The sequence below is a fragment of the Monodelphis domestica genome, chromosome 5 (assembly GCF_027887165.1).
Source record: "Monodelphis domestica isolate mMonDom1 chromosome 5, mMonDom1.pri, whole genome shotgun sequence".
Classification (NCBI taxonomy): Eukaryota; Metazoa; Chordata; class Mammalia; order Didelphimorphia; family Didelphidae; genus Monodelphis; species Monodelphis domestica.
Genome location: NC_077231.1, coordinates 126505126 through 126521418, shown reverse-complemented (window position 1 = coordinate 126521418; position 16293 = coordinate 126505126). Strand labels below are relative to the sequence as shown.

General features: G+C 34.4%; 1 protein-coding gene across 7 annotated transcripts in view; it reads left to right on the top strand.

Annotated features, from left to right (window-relative positions):
• Nucleotides 1-16293, top strand: part of EPS8 (epidermal growth factor receptor pathway substrate 8) — a 262450-nt gene that overhangs the window by 61917 nt on the left and 184240 nt on the right. Inside the window, exon 4 of one of the 7 annotated variants that reach the window (XM_056799297.1) lies at nucleotides 4992-5051. The exons of the other annotated variants lie outside the window; for them this stretch is intronic. The gene's annotated coding sequence lies outside the window, so the exon portion shown is untranslated. The remainder of the gene's footprint in view (nucleotides 1-4991; nucleotides 5052-16293) is intronic. 7 annotated transcript variants of the gene reach the window in all.

Here is a 16293-nt window from a genome sequence, read left to right as displayed (position 1 = left end):
TAGAACTTTATGCTAAAATAAATGCAGTTGTCTTTTCACTTCTGTTAATTATTAGTTTTTTCTTTACTGTTTAAAAAAATCATGTAGCCTTTCCCTCTTTGTTTTGTTCAGCATTTTAGTTCTTTGTTTCTTTCACCTAGATAATTGATAGATAGCTATTTTAGTAAAACTTGAATGAGTGTTTTTGTTCACTTTTCCTTTGCCTAAATTCTCTTTTTTTCCCTACTGTTGAATTTTTTTCTTCCCTTATGTTGTTCTTATCCTACTTCCTACTGATGTTTTTTCCATGTGACCTTTCATTTTTGTTGCCAACCCAAGTGCCCACCAACGTAGCTGTTGTTTCCAACAGGGAAATAGCAATGCTAAGTTGGTAAGAAAGCAGTCCTGGCCAGATGGTACTGGCAGAATTTCCTTCCTACAATCTGTACCTTGAGTATAGTTAGTCCCGAGTGGTCATTACTGTTTGGATAGAAACATTGGCTGATGGTATTTCATATGTTAGGGTTGCTTATGACAGTTTCTTTTCCCCTGAGTAGCTTAAATGAAAAAACTGGACATATGACCTTCTGTGTACTGAATTGCTTACATATTTAGTTCCTTGTTTAATGACTAGAAAGCGTGTTTGCAAAAATCTTTTTCTTCTTAGAGCCTTTAAACTTCATCAAAATGACTAGAACTTTAATTCACCTTGACATGCCTTTATTTGAATTATTGTATGGCAAAGTAGTCAACTTTCCATTTATCAATAGCTTGTACTTACTCAAATTACATGTCATTATGCCTTTAAAGAAATTTTGTGTCCACATATAGTGCAGTATTGCTTGCTTCTATCGAATATGTGAGCTAGATTCTTTGTTACCTTAGTGACAGGTAAATAAGTAGATGACTAACCAAAATGAAGCTGAGCACTCCTTATGAATGGTCTATATTTCAGGCCCTTGTAATTGAGTATTTTTGTCTTATAGTCAGATATAAATGTAGATAATATAAAACCTGTAGAGATTTTTGGCAAAGGTTAGCTAGTACTTGAATGTGACATGGATAAATTTTTCACTTTATTTCAGTAAACCAGCATGATAATTTCTATGTTGTAATGTCAAGGGTAAAAAGAATGTGGCTAATTGTTGAGCTTTATCATGATGTAAGAGATAGTTACTTGTTTATTTACAAGACAGATTCATGAGAGTTGGTTAATTGGTTGTAGATACATTTAATTTCTAAGAATGATAAAGTACCTTAGTTTTGCAAAGCATAAAACTTGAGACCATTCTTTCCAAACTCTCTATTTTGGACAGTTGCTTAGGTTTTTAAAAAATGGCAGAAAAAATAACATATATAATTAGTTCTGGAAGGAAGAATTGCTTGGATTTTTCTGTTAATCCTAGGAAATCCTCAATCAGTGTGTGTATGTGTATATATGAGATGAATAAATTTCCATGTGAAGTTTAATTTCAAAGAGGAGATTATTCTTTGGTTATTAGAAGTTTAATGAATTTTCCAAACTCCCCTTCTGTTACTGCTGTCTGTTATCCACCATCTTGTAAATCATAGTGTGCAGAAACCAAGCTGGACTGGTTAGATAACAGAAGTGCTGACTGGCTACTTGCTGACAACTTGAATGTAGCTAAAATTCCTGTCCTTAAATGTGAAGCTATATTTGTTAAAGATCTTTATTGAAAAGATACTAGAAAAATGTTTTATACTCCATTTTTCCTAGTTCTTTGAATCTTTGACATGCTTTTTTGTTTTAAAGATATTTTGTTGCTTCTCTTTAAAAAAGGAAATCTTTGTTACTTTCCAATGACTCTCCCTTTGCTCTCTACACCAAGAGAATCCTCCTCTTTAATAACAACAAAGCCCAAAAAGAAAATAAATAAAATTTTCATACCTAAAAATGGCATTTCACTTTGAGTCCCTCATCTTTTTGAGTCTACATCAGTCCCTTGAATCATTATTGAAAATGGCATTGAGATGCATTCTGAAGTCTTTCAGTTATGTGGTTTTCCTTTCTTTTGTTGTAGTAGATATGTAAATTTTTTTCTCTGGTTTCTCCGAGAGCATTAGTTCATACGAAATCCTCCCAAATTTACCAGAATTCTGCATATTTAAATTTTATTTATTTATTTTAAAACCTTACTTTTTGGCCTAGAACCAACTCTTATGACAGAAGAATGGCAAAGGTTAGGCAATTGGTATTAAGTGACTTGCCCAGGGCCACACAGCTAGGAATTGTTTCAGGTCAGATTTGAACCCAAGTCCTCCTGACCCTAGGCCTGGCTTTCTATCCATTGGGCCACTGGATTGCCTTTATACAAGTTATGTTGCTGTTGTTCAGTGGTTTTTCAGTCATGTCTGACTCTTTTGACCCCATTTGGGGCTTTCTTGGCAAAGAGACTAGTTTACCATTTCCTTCTCCAGCTCATTTTATAGATGAAGAAACTGAGGGAAACAGGATTAAGCAACTTGTCCAAGGTCACACAGCTAGTTAGTGTCTGCGGCTGGATTTGAAATCATGTTTTCCTGACACCAGACCCAGTGCTCTATCCACTCAGTCACCCAGCTGCCTCCCTTTGGCACATAGCAGGAACTTAATGAATACTTATTAATTGCCTTATTGATGCCTGATTGATTGATTGAGCTTCTCAATATATTTTGTCTTCACATAGAAATCATATCATAGGCATTAGCACACTGCTGAAAGCTTAATAAAAATTATGTAGTGGAATGAGTATGACTGATGGCATGCATCACTTTCCACATTTGTCATTTTTTAACAGAATGAAAGGATGCCTTTTAACCTTAATAATTTGGTATCAAATTCTTATTCCTTGACCTTAACATGTTGTCTTTTATTATATTTCATTATATCCATACGCAATTTGTGGTTAAGTGCATACTTTTATTCCCAGTTTTTGCTATTGCAAATAATGTTGCTGTGAGTATTTTTGTACATAGTTTGTTTCTTGTTTCCTGGGGAATAAGCTCAGTCCTGGGATTTCTGAGTCAAAGGTTATGAGGAATTTAATAACTTTTTATGCATAATTCCAGAATTGTTTTCCATTCTGGAATCATTTTACAGTTCCTCCAGTAATGAAACAGTAACACCTCTCTTCCCACATTAGAACTCTACTAATAAATTTTCCCAGATTTTATCATCTTTGATAACTGAATACTTTTGAGCAGACACCTCAACATTGCTTATGTACATCTTTCTGAATATTAGTGATTTTAAAGTTTTTTATTTGACTTGAGAGTTTCTGTTTCTTCTTATGAAAACTGTTCATATATATTGACTTTTAGACCTGTGAGAGAATGACTCAGCCTTAAGGAGGAGTACCACAAGGTACAGTGGGGAAAAGTACTGACCTTAAACAAGAGGTTTCAAATTTTACCAGAAGTACTTACAATCTGCATGAGCTTGAGCAAATCATCGAACTTTTCTCAAATGGTTTCTTTCATCTATAAAAATAAGAGGTTGGACTAGATTAGGGATTTTTAGCCCTGCTAGATGGCTGAGTGGATATAGCACTGGTCCTGGGCTCAAGAACAATTGAATTCAAATCTGGCTTCAGACACTCATTAGCTGTATAACCTTGGACAAGTCACTTAACCTATTTGCCTTATCCACTCCAGAAGGAAGTGGCAAACCACTTCAGCATCTTTGCCAAGGAAAGCCCCATGAACAGTATTGGTTTGCTATAGCTTATGGGATCACAAAGAGCTGGATCTATTTGAATGACTGAACAATTATTTTTGTGTAAGAGACTCTTTTGTCAGTCTGAAAACTATGAATCCATTTTCAGAATCATGTTTTTAAATGGAAATAAAATAAAGTACAGAAAATTATAAAAGATACCAATTATGTTGAAGTAAAGATTTTTTTTAAAAAACCATATCTTCCATCTTAGAATCAATACTGTGTATTGGTTCTAAGGCAGAAGAATGGTAAAGGCTAGGCAATGGGGGTTAAGTGATTTGCCCAGGGTCACACAGCTAGGAAGTGTCTGAGATGATTTTGAAACTAGAACCACCTGTCTCAAGGCCTGGTTCTCAATCCACTGAGCCACCTACTTGCCCTCTAAAGATAAATTTTTTTTTCCCATTCAAGTTCATAGACCCCCTGAAATCAACCCTTGAAGGGTCCTTGGGCTCCATTTAAAAATCTTTTAATTAAATAGTCTCTGATGTCCCTTTCAAAGATATGGATCCTATCATCTCTAGGAAGTCTGGATTTCAAATTTTATTTTCCCCCCAATTTTCCAACTACTTCTCCTCTGCTGGCTTTTCAGTTTTTTAGATCTGCATCTAAATATGCAGTCATTTTTTGGGGGGAGGGGTGTTGATTTCATTATTAGGCTCTTTGCCCTATTTATCACTTGTGGTTTTGTTATTAGGGCCATAGACGGAGCTTGTTAGATTGCTTCTTTCTCTGTTTAAAAAAAAAACAAAAAAAAAAACAGTTTTTATAGCATAAAGATTATTCCTTAAATGTTTTATATAATTCATTTACAAATTCATCTGTTCAGATTTTTTCCTGTTGTTGCTACTATTTAACATCCCATCAACCCCATGAGTTGCTCTACAATAAACATCTAAATATTTGTAGTATACTATGTATCTAACCCTCATGAGATATCAGACCTTAAATATTATTTAATAAAGCTTATTTTGATTTGCAAGCTTTGTTCATAGACTTTCTCGTCCTAGGATATATGTGCCAGAGATGGCTTCCCAAGCTTTCCCTTTTAAATAAAGGAAAGGCACTTACTGCTTCTATGCCAGTGATGTTTAGTCAGTTGTCTGTTTCCCAGGGATTCTGGGGGAGTGACTACTTGGGGTAAAATTATATATTATCACTGCTCTTTTATTTATATTTTTTGGATCTTTGAACATTATATTTGGTTTGTGATGAGTTGGGGGCAGCATTAAAGGAAGAAAGTCTTCCTTACTCCATGACTAACTTGACAAATTTACCGAGCCTTTTCTCATAGTGATGAGGACCATAGCCAGACTACAGGACATGTTTCTAGAAATCAGGATTCATCCTTCACGTAAGTGACCATTACCTCATAATAAGCTTAATATGAAAGCAAACAGCAAAGGTGCCATTAAGCTCATCTGTGGTCTAAATTTTTGACTATCTTGACTTTCCCGAGCCAGTTTCCAGATTTCAAAGTCTTCTGGTTATAAGAAGAGCATTTGAGCAATTTCAGTTTTCTAGCAAACAGGGCCAATTTACAAAGGAAACATAGCATTTGCAGTTAAAGAAATAATATCTAGCAACTTTTTTATGTTATAAAAGCCATAAGCCAGGCATACTGAAATGAATTGCAGCAATCATAATTTAGTGGATCCTATTTCACAAGGTCAGCCCATATGCCTAAGTCATGTTTAACATACTTTAGTTTCCTACTCTGACCAATAGACTGTTCACCTTTCTTCTAAAATCTCCTCCTTTTATTATAAATAGACATATTTATAATATTTAAATATTTATAATAATAATATATAACAATCACATATTATATATTATTTATATATATAATAATAATTTATAATAGAATAATATTTATAATAGTCATAGACAAGAAAATTTTAATACACAAAAACAGAAAAAATGATTGTTTATGAAAACATTGAACTTATATTACATAGTTTTTAAAAACATATTAAGTGATACAATAGTAACAAGATCTTGTTTGCCAGTGCCCATCTCCTTTCTTCTCTCTTCTGTGTTTTTTCTTTTCAGTCTTTTTAAAAAAAATTAAGTATTTTTCCATGCTTACATGATTCATATTCTTTCCCTCCCTTTTCCCCTCCTCCCTCCCAGAGCCAAAGCAGTTCCACTGGGTTACACATGTATTATCACTCAATACCCATTTCCATATTATTCATATTTGTAATAATCTTCTAAAAACCAAAACCCCACAAATTCAAAACCCATATAAACAAGTGAAAAATCAAATGTTTTACTTCTGTGTTTCTATTTCCACAGTTCTTTCTCTCGATGTGGATAGCATTCCTTCTCATAAATCCCTCGTGATTGTCTTGGATTATTGCATTGCTTTCAGTAGCAAAATTAATTACATCTGATCATCTCATTTTAGTCTCTGTGTACAATGTTCTCCTGGTTCTGCTCCTTTCATTCTGCATCAGTTCATGGAGGACTTTCAAGCTCATATGGAAATGAAGCAATTTATCGTTCCTTACTGCACAATTATTCCATCAACATCATATACCGCAATTTATTCAGCCATTCGTTCATGTATTTTTTGAAATTGTATTAACACCTCTTAATCCCCTCCAATTACCATCATTGACAATGTACTATTATTCTATAACTTCCATTCTCCACAAAACTGTTCTCCCTTGTAACAAGTAAGTGTAGTCAAACACAAATTCACACATTAAGTATGTCTGATTTTCTGTCTCAATCTGTATTTCTAAATCTTCATTTCTCTTCCAAGAAGTGGGAAACATTTCATCATTAGTTGTCTGGAGCAACCATGAATCATTGCATTGATAAGATTCTTTCAGAATTGCTTTCCTTCCTATTATACTGGTTATAATGAATTGTTTTTTTTTTTTGACTCATTTCATTCTTTGTAAATTTGTTAGATTTCTTTTAATCTATCTCTTTCATAAAAGTTTTTATAGCTTAGTAATATTATGGAATTTTTATTTACTAGAGTTTGGCCATTCTTTAGTTGATGGACAATCCATTTTGTTTATGGTCCTATGTCACAAAAGAAAGTGCTGTTTTCAATATTTTTGTATATAGAGGTCTTTTCCCTCTGTTTTTGACTTCATTGGTATATATGACTAGTAATATTATTACTGGGTTAGAGAGTATAAAGACATTGGGGTTATTGTTCCAAATTGTTCACAAATCTACCAGTAGTCCATTAGTAGGATACCAGTTTTCCCATAAACCAATCATCTTTTTACATTTTGGTCATTTTTAAGAATTTTGTAGCTATGGGATAGAACCTCAGATTTGTTTTAGTTTTCATCCCTTTTATTATTAATGATTTAGAGCTTTTTTTTTTTTCCTTTGGATTTTTCCCTTGAGAGCTATCTATTCATTTTCTTTGACCATTTATTTATAGTATAATGGATCTTATGTCAAAGCATTTCAATTTTATGTAAATTTCCCATTTTATTTCATAGGATCACCTTTATTTCTTGTTTGGTAAAAAAACTTTCCCCTATCCATATATATAAAAAAGGTATGTTTTTCTTCTTTAATTACTTTTTATATCCTTTTAATTTGTATTTTTTATAACAATCATAAATTTATTTGGAACTTATTGTGAGAAATAGTGTAAGATATGGGTCAAAACCTAATTTTGGCCAAAGTACTTTCCAGTTTTCTAAGCCCCCCCCTTTTTTTTGTCAAATAAGGAATCCTACCAACTTGCAGTTGGTATCCTTAGTTTTATTGAATGCTATGCTATATTTACCAACTTTTAAATCATATAACTATTACTCATTTTAAAAATAAAACCCTTACTTTCTGTCTTAGAATTAATATGAACTATTGATTCCAAGGCAAAAGAGGGATAAAAGCTACAAATTGAGGTTAAGTGATTTGCCAAGGATCAAATAGCTAGGAAGTATCTGAGTTCATATTTAAACCCAGGGCCTCCCATCTACAGGTGTAGCACTCTATCTATTGAGTCATCTAGCTGCTTCTACCAAGAAGGTTTTTTTTTTTTAATTTTAAACTCTTACCTTCTGTCTTGGAATCAATACTGTGTATTCCTTCCAAGGTAGAAGAGTGGTAAGGGCTAGACAATGGGGGGGGGGGTGTGGTTTAAGTGACTTGCCCAGGGTCACAGCTGGGAAGTGTCTGAGGCCAGAATTGAACCTAGGACCTCCCATCTCTAGGCCTGGCTCTTAATCCACTGAGCTACCCAGCTGCCCCCCTACCAAGAGTTTTTGATGATTATTGCTTTGTGGTATAGTTTGGGCTCTGGTATTTCTAAGTTCTCCTCTCTTTTTTTAACTTTCAGGTTATTGACTTCTAGAAAAAACTGCCATTTATCAAATTTTATAAAAGACCTTTTGGTAGTTTGCATGGTATAGGTTTCGATATGTAAATTACTTTAAATGGTATTGTTGTTTTTATTATATTAATATTGCTCAACCATGAACAATTAACATGCCTTCATTTATTGGATTCTTCCTTTATTTCTGTTAGTTTTGTTAATCCTATCTGTAGGATGTTTTTTTTCCCCCCAATATGATTCATGCACGTCTTGGTGGGTGAACTTCTAAGTATTTTATACACTGTATAATCTATAGACAATTTGAATACAATTTTTTTATGTCTTTCCCTGCTAGCTTTTTATATCAAGAAATGCCAATGATTTTTGTAATTTTATTTTATATCCTACTATTTTATTGAAGTTATTATTTATTTTAATTTATATTAACACAATCTATAGGGGTCTCTAAACCATCACATTATTTGCAAAAAAGTGATGATTTTGTTAGATTTGATGTAATGCATATTCAAATGCAATTTTTGTCATCTAAATATGTGCAAATCTAAATAATAGTACAAAGATATATGTGAATATATGTATTACACATGTTTATATACATATATATTTCTAAAACCCAGATTTGTGATTTTGTTGACATAGGGAAGTCTGTGAATACAGATAAATGCTTGCTATACAATTTATAATCTAGAATGTTCTGGTGCATGAAAAGGTTACGTGACTTGTCTAGGGTCCTATACATATCAGAAGTTAAACTGGTCTACTTGACTACAGAGCAAGCTCCCTGTTCACTATATTAAATTGTTTTAATTATATGTAAATGTTCTTTCTGGACTATAGTTTTCATTTATAGAGAATGATAGAATCTAAAAGTTAGAATAGTTCCTTAAGGATTATTTATTATAACCCCCCTTTTATATCTGATTATGTGTTTATTACTAGTATTCAGATTATAAAACTGTAATTTGATACTAAAATAAGTAACATTTTATAAATACTGTACTTAAACTTTAATATACCATAGCAAAACTTGCACATTTTAGGGACCACCTTATAGACAGAAATGGTGTGCCCTGAGTAGTATTTGACATTCTAAAGTCAATGGTTATCTATGAAAAAAAAAATAGAAGTCACTTTGAATGTTATAAATTTTGGTTATTCCTTCCAAAAATATTTTGAATTATAACATTTTTAATGACTAGCCTGTTTCAATGTTGTTAGTATCTGTCAAAATGTTTAGTAACCTTTATAAACCACTTATGATGAAGGTTCAGTTATCTTTCTATAATCAGTTAACAAATACTATTAAGATAATCATGCCCATAATTTGTAATTTCCTAAATGTAGATTACAAAATGATGTATGTTCTCTAAGCAGACTGTGCATCTGTTGTAACCATTTTGGCAGAGGACATTGTGCTTAAATTATGCACATATATGTACTTCCCAGATCACACTTAGCCTGAAAAATGGAATCTGTGAGTTGGCTTTCATATTTGTTTTTCGATGTTACTATGGTGATGAATAGTGTGCCTAATTCCGTAGTTGGACTAATTCTTACATGTAAGGTCACTCATGTTTTTCACTCTAACAGTTGCTCACATTTGGTACAATTATAACACTGTCACTAACGAGCCATTAGTTAGAATATGGAACTAGCAATTTAGGAAAATTAGTGCCATAAAAAATAAATAAATTTAATCTCTTGAATTTCCTTTCCTTGTTAGCTGGTGGAGGTTATTCCATTCAAGCAAGCTTTCAGCCTTTCCATTGCATTCAGAACTGTACTACCCTTGTGTGCTTTACATTAGTAATTGAGGAAGTGAGGGGGAGGGTAAAGAAATACTGAGAAAATCTTTTTACCAAGGAAGACTAGAGTTCCTCATCATTTTAAGTTTTAAAGAATCATTTGAAAGCTTTATTGTATTCATAGGAGCTGTAGTAGTGAGTGAGTTTTGAAAATAAAAACTGTCTCCTTTTAAAAATTTAAAACATATTTGAAATACATATATTATAAAATTTTAAGAATGCCTCCAAACCAAAATTCTTTCTGAACTGTTTTTTATTTGTGCTGTCTCCTCCTTGTCACATCTGTCAAATTGGAGTTTGAGAGTTTCCCATGTAAGGTCAGTGTCCCTAAAAACAATCCCAGCTGTCCAAAGCCATAGAAGCTAAGTAAGATCTTAAATTAGCAGAGAAAATAAGAACTTGACCCAGGCACAGCAGTTCCTCATGGGAAATCTGAATAGTAAAACTTTGTTAATTTGAAATTTGTAACAAGGGCTATACATACTGCCTCTGTGAAAATGAAAGGGTTTGCTAAGCAAAATGATATAAATGAGATGGAATGAAATGCTTAAAGCAGTGATTTAATGCAGCTTCAATTGCTCCAAATCATTTAGGCAAAACAGATTAATATGTTAAAATGCAAATGTTTAACTAGTAATTAAGATAAATTTCCATGAGGCAAGATTTTGGTCACTTTCTCTAAATCTAACTCTTTGTTTTATATTCTTAATCCAGAGACAGATACTAATAAGGAAATCTGGTTTAGGATTTAGAGGACTTGACTTTAATCTAAAATTTTCTGTTTGGTTAGTAAGAAGCCAGTGGCAGAAGAATGATGGCAAGAAGTGAGTGGAGGCTGGAGCATTAAGCCCCAGGAACCCATGATTGAGATACAGACACATATGCCAAAATGGTGAGGAGCTTCTTAGTTTTCTTGAGCACCAACTCTATTTGCTGGGTAGAGATTTCTGAACTGAGTAGAGATTTCATTTACTAGGTGAGCTTTGACATTGGCTTTGCTATTCTCCTTCTAGGGACTATGGGTCAAGGCAGTCATATCCTTCAGATCAAGGTCATTCAGTAGCTGTATTAACATTTGTATTAGGTATTAGTGTATTATTAGCATTTCTGCTGGACAGTGACTCTGATGCTGACTAGGAGACACAATTGTGCCAAGCATCAGAATTGCATTTCTCTTTTCTTCATTCTGATTTGACCCAAGGAGCTCTAGCAGTCCTTGAAGCTGTATCCTGAGAATGCCAAATAATTGGAACCCATCATTGCCCAGCTAAAGAAGGTTTTGCTGGAGGTATGGTAGGAGCCTACTCCAGGAGTCTGTTTGAAATATCACAGGCACATTGACCAAGAGACTTAGGCAGTGATTCTCTAAAAGGAGCAAGAGGTAAATGAGTCCAGGTTATCAAAAGAAATGGTTTGATTTTTGACAGTAAAGGAAAAATAAAGGGAAAAGAGCAGAGACTAGGTAATAAGGAAGAAGAAATAGAGGAGGCAGAAGGGCAAAGAGAGTATATTATATTGACTTTAACTTGAGGTTTCACTTTTTTAATCTTTATCTTCTGTCTTAGAATCAATACTAAGTATTGGTCCCATTGCAGAAGAGCTAAGTAAAGGCTAGATGATTCAGGTTAAATGAGTTGTCCCAGTGTCATACAGCAAGGGTATCTGAGGCCAGATTTAAATCCAGGACCTCTATAGACTGAGCCACCCAGAGGTCTCACTTCAGAACAAGAATGTATGTCTTTTGGATTCATCCCAGAGTGCATTCATTCTTTTTGCTATTTGAGCAGCTCCACTTATCTCTCCTTTTCCTCTGACTGGATTCACCTTTAATACTATTCTGATCTTCAGCTGATTCAGTACTTAGCACATAGTAGGCAATCAGTAAAGACTTTGACAAATAAATACTGGATTATTCTTTTCTTTGTAGAGCAGATCAGAACCTTTGATGAACCTGGGAGCCAAAGAGCAGAGGTCCCTGGGTCTGTAGAACTCCATTTCCATTTTAATTTCAATGCCCCAAAAGGTCCACAAGCCATTGATCCTCTGTAATTTCATACTATTCAAAAGGGAGTAAATACGGGGAGAGAAAATGAATAAAAAAATGTCAGAAAACAACTATTCAGAATACTTCAATGTAATCTGCTCGCAAACCTTCTGTTCTCCAAGGTGCTTAGTATACAAGGCAGTGGTTTTCTATCTGGAAGAGGCTTCTTGTCAGTGAAATGATATCTCTGGCATTTGGAAAACATTTGGTGGGGAGGGAGACTCAAGAGTACTTCATCTTATTTTTTTTAATAAAATAAAACGTTGTAAAAGTAAAACAAGACAAAATGAGGGGGTTGGATTAGGTAACTTCTTATGGTCCTTCCTGTTCCAAATCTGGCATCATTATATTTCTGCCTACTCTCTCATGCATCTTTTGCCCTTCTTTCTACAGGTTCCTTCTCTTTGGATTAATGCTCAGGTATCCCTGATTTAAAAAAACAAAACAAAACTTGCTTTGCCTGACATCTCCTCAGGTTATTATCTTAATTCTTTTCTGCCTCCATTCAAGAAATTTTTATTAAGTGCCTACTATATTACTTTTGACTAAATACTCCAAATTTTTACTTCACACAGTTCCCCAAATTATAGCTCTTTGGGTCAGTTTTTCTCTACTAAGAGTTTGCTTTGGGAAATATCAGATTATAGATCAAATATATTTCTCCAAAGTTGTGGGTAAATATATGTGGTTAAAGTCTCTAACTCCTGTATAACACTTCAAAATAATAGTACTTTTATGTGGGATAGGGCAGCTTTTAATATATCCCATGAAAAATTGGAGAAAACACATAAAAGATGCAAAATAGCCCCTAAACAACTGATATACTGTATGGAATAACTGCTTTTAACTTTCTTCTCAGGATCTCCTAGATTCAAAGAGAGAGGGTAAAAAAAGGCCTTCTGTGATGAAGACTGATTCTCATAGGCTGGTACAAAAGGATGACTTCTTTTACAATAGTTTGAGCCAACTAATTCATACTCACAAAACTGTATCACAAGGACATGCCTATCTTCTTCACAGTGTTGCAATTAAACTCTCAAATGATAAAAACCAATTCCTTAAGATGATTGAAAAACTCCACTCATCAATCTGTACAGTCTTCTTTGGAGTTCACAATTCCTTTAAAGAAGGATTTGTTCTGTAAGTTTTATGTTATTTTGAAATTTGTCTGTTGCATTTGATCCAAGTTTGTGGCTATCTAATGTTTTCTTCATTGGCACTTTTTGGGGAAAGGGTTCAGAGAGGATTCGCTCCTAGGAGCATGAAGAGGGAGGGGGCTGGGCATGCTCTGAGCCCACATGAATTGTTGGGAAGTCTACTTTCAGAAAAATTGAATGGAAAGCCTTTTCCTTCATTTCAGGCATAGACAAGTGGTCTATAACTGTTTCCTGATGACTGACTGCACGATGATGGAAAGTCATTTAACTACTGAGCCTGAACCTCGGGTACCTGCATATAGTAAACACTAGTAAGTGTTTGCTATCTAACTTGTAGACTGGCCAGATTTAGTCTCTCTTCCCTGTAGCCAGTGAGGCTTTCTGATGAGGGGAAGAATGTAGTCTGGAGGGTAATAGTTAGCTTCATGTCAGCCTGCCTGCTTAGCTTTCCATTGTTACGTGCATCATACAAAAGAAAATCACAGGTAGTTAACAAACATTTATCACATTTAGTTGTAAAACAATCATTGACAAAAGCCTGTAGATTAGGTGGTAAGATATACCGAGGAGAGGGTGCTCTGTGACCTTGAGGCAAGACGAAATCTTAGCTCAGGCATGAATTGGGCATTCTCATCTTATGAGTCTATTTTAAAAACTACTCATCATTGTTTGTTTGTTTTTCATCCCTCGATACCCATTTAGTTCCTCCCATTTTGGGTCTAGCAGAAATAATTAGGATTTACTGAATAAAGGGAGACCAGGGGCAGGTTAGGAATGGGAAAGAAAAGGAGGGAAGAGAAGAAGAATCAATGATAGGTGAAAAGACCAGAGAGATGGGAAGAGGAAGGAAGAAGAATGGTAAACCACTCCAGTATCTTTGCCAAGAATACCCCATGTACTTCATTGGAATGCTATGGTTCATGGGATTGTGAAGAATCAGACAACTCAGTGACAGGGACAACCTGGGTTCAGGTTTACCTCTGACACATACTCGCTATATTACCTTGGAGTCACTTGGTCTGTCAATATTCTCCAGGACCTCTTTATGACTATCAATTATACTCATCATTTGATCAATGAATAAATGTTGATCATGCACTCATGGAAGATAGAAAGATGAAAATGAAGGTCTTATTTTGAACAACTTATAGAGGAAGATATAGAATCATTCCTAGGTTTATATAAGATACATATTTATCAAGTTAGATACCAGATAACTTAGGAGGGGAAGGCACTAACAGCAGAGGTCCTGATAAAGGTCTCATGTAGGAGGCAGATCTTCAAAATGAGTCTTCCAGACAGGGCAACAAGTGCAAAGACCTAGTGTAGGAATGTATATAGTGTAATGCAGAAACAGCAAGTTGGTCAGTAGATGGATTGGAGAGGGCATTGAAGAGAAATGTGCAAGAAGCCTATAAAATAGGAAAGAAACAGATTGTGAAGAATTTTAAAAGCTAAAGAAAAGCAGGTGCAGAGTTAGGAAGACCTAGATTAAATGTGACCTCAGATACTTCCTATATTATGTGATCCTGGACAAGTCACTTTATCCTAATTGCCTAGCCCTTGCCTCTCTTTGGTCTTAGAACTGACACTAGAAGAGAAGGGTTTATTTAAAAAAAAGCCAAACAAAAAATTCTGTTTCATCCTGGAAGTAAGAGAGAGCCCATCAAGGTATATCTATAAATCCCATAGAGTAAGCCCATAAAGAGGAGTTAGTCAGAGCTGTGTTTTAGGAAAATCACTTTGGCAGCTCAGTAAAGGTTAGATTTAAGAGGGAAAAACCAAGGCAGAGAGACTAATTAGGAGGTTATTGCAGTAATTCAGGTGACAGGTAATAAAATAAGGGCCTGAACTAAGATGGAGGCTGTGAGAATGTGAATGGTCACATTTGTGTGACATTGTAGCAATAAAAATGACAATATTTGGCAACTGAGTATCTGAGATGAATGAGGACAACTCCAGGAGAACATTGAGGTTTTGATCCAGGGTGACTAAAAAGATAGTGTTGCCCTCTATAGTAAGAGGGGAATTAATTGGGGGAAAAGATGAGTTCTCATTTTGACATTTTGAGTTTGAGATGCCCATATAACATCCTGTTCTACACTGTTCATTAGTCATTTGGGGAACAGGGAACTGGAACTCAGTAGAGAGACTAGGGATGGATATATAGATGTTGTAAATATGTGCCTAAAAGTGTTCTTTGTACCAGTGAGAGCTAATGAAATAACCAAATGGGGAAAAGGTTGGAGGATACAGAACTGCCTTTCTAAGCTACATTGACAGAGGAGGTGACCTGGATGAAGTTCTAGCAGCATAGCCCAAGAAAGAATTCTTAGACTGATAGGAAGAGAACCAAAGCAGAACAGAATCTGAAAAGCCAAGGACAAAAATGTATGTAGGTGGTCTGCTGTAAGACCTTTGGCAACCCATTTATCTTCTCTGGATTTCTGTTTCCTCATCTTTACCATGAGAATAAGACTGTCTTTACCTTTTAGATCCCCAACTTCCCTCAAGCCAGCTCAAATACCACTTTCTACAGGAGACTCTCCCTAGTTTTTCCTAGATGCCAAAACCTTACCTGTTACAGCTGTCTTATGTACTTTGCATATATTTTGTTCGTTCTTATTTACTTACATGCTCTCTCTCCATTAGAATGTAAGCTTCTTAAATAAGTTTGCCTTTGTATCTCCAGTGAGTCTTGGCATATAGTTAATCAGTGCATAATTAATTGACTGAAGAAAATGTTTAGTACCTTCTTCTTAAGGTTGTTGTGATGCTTAAATTAGATAAAGTTTGTAAAAATGTGCAACCTTTAAAATGCTTCATAAAGATGTTATTTCATAAAAAATCTTCCCATATTTAAGTTCTTCATATTTATTATTTCATGTGGTATAATAATATTCCATTACAAATATACCATAATTTATTCTGACTTTTTCCAATCATTGGGCACATAATTCATTTCTTTTTTCATTTACAAATTATTTTCCTATGAATATTTTTATACAGATGGGCTTTTCTTGATTTACTAACTTCCTGAGGGTATAAACTCAGTAGTGTTATCATTGGGTCCAAAATATGTATAATTTTATAACTTTTTTTGCACAATTTCAGATTGATTTAAAAAACATTTGGATAAATTCACAGCTCCATCAGCAATGTTGAACACTTCTATTTTCCCATAGTTTTTGCCATATTGAAAATATTCAACTTGTACCATCTTTTTCAGTTTGATGAGAAGAGAGTGATAATTCAGAGTTGTTTAAATTTGCATT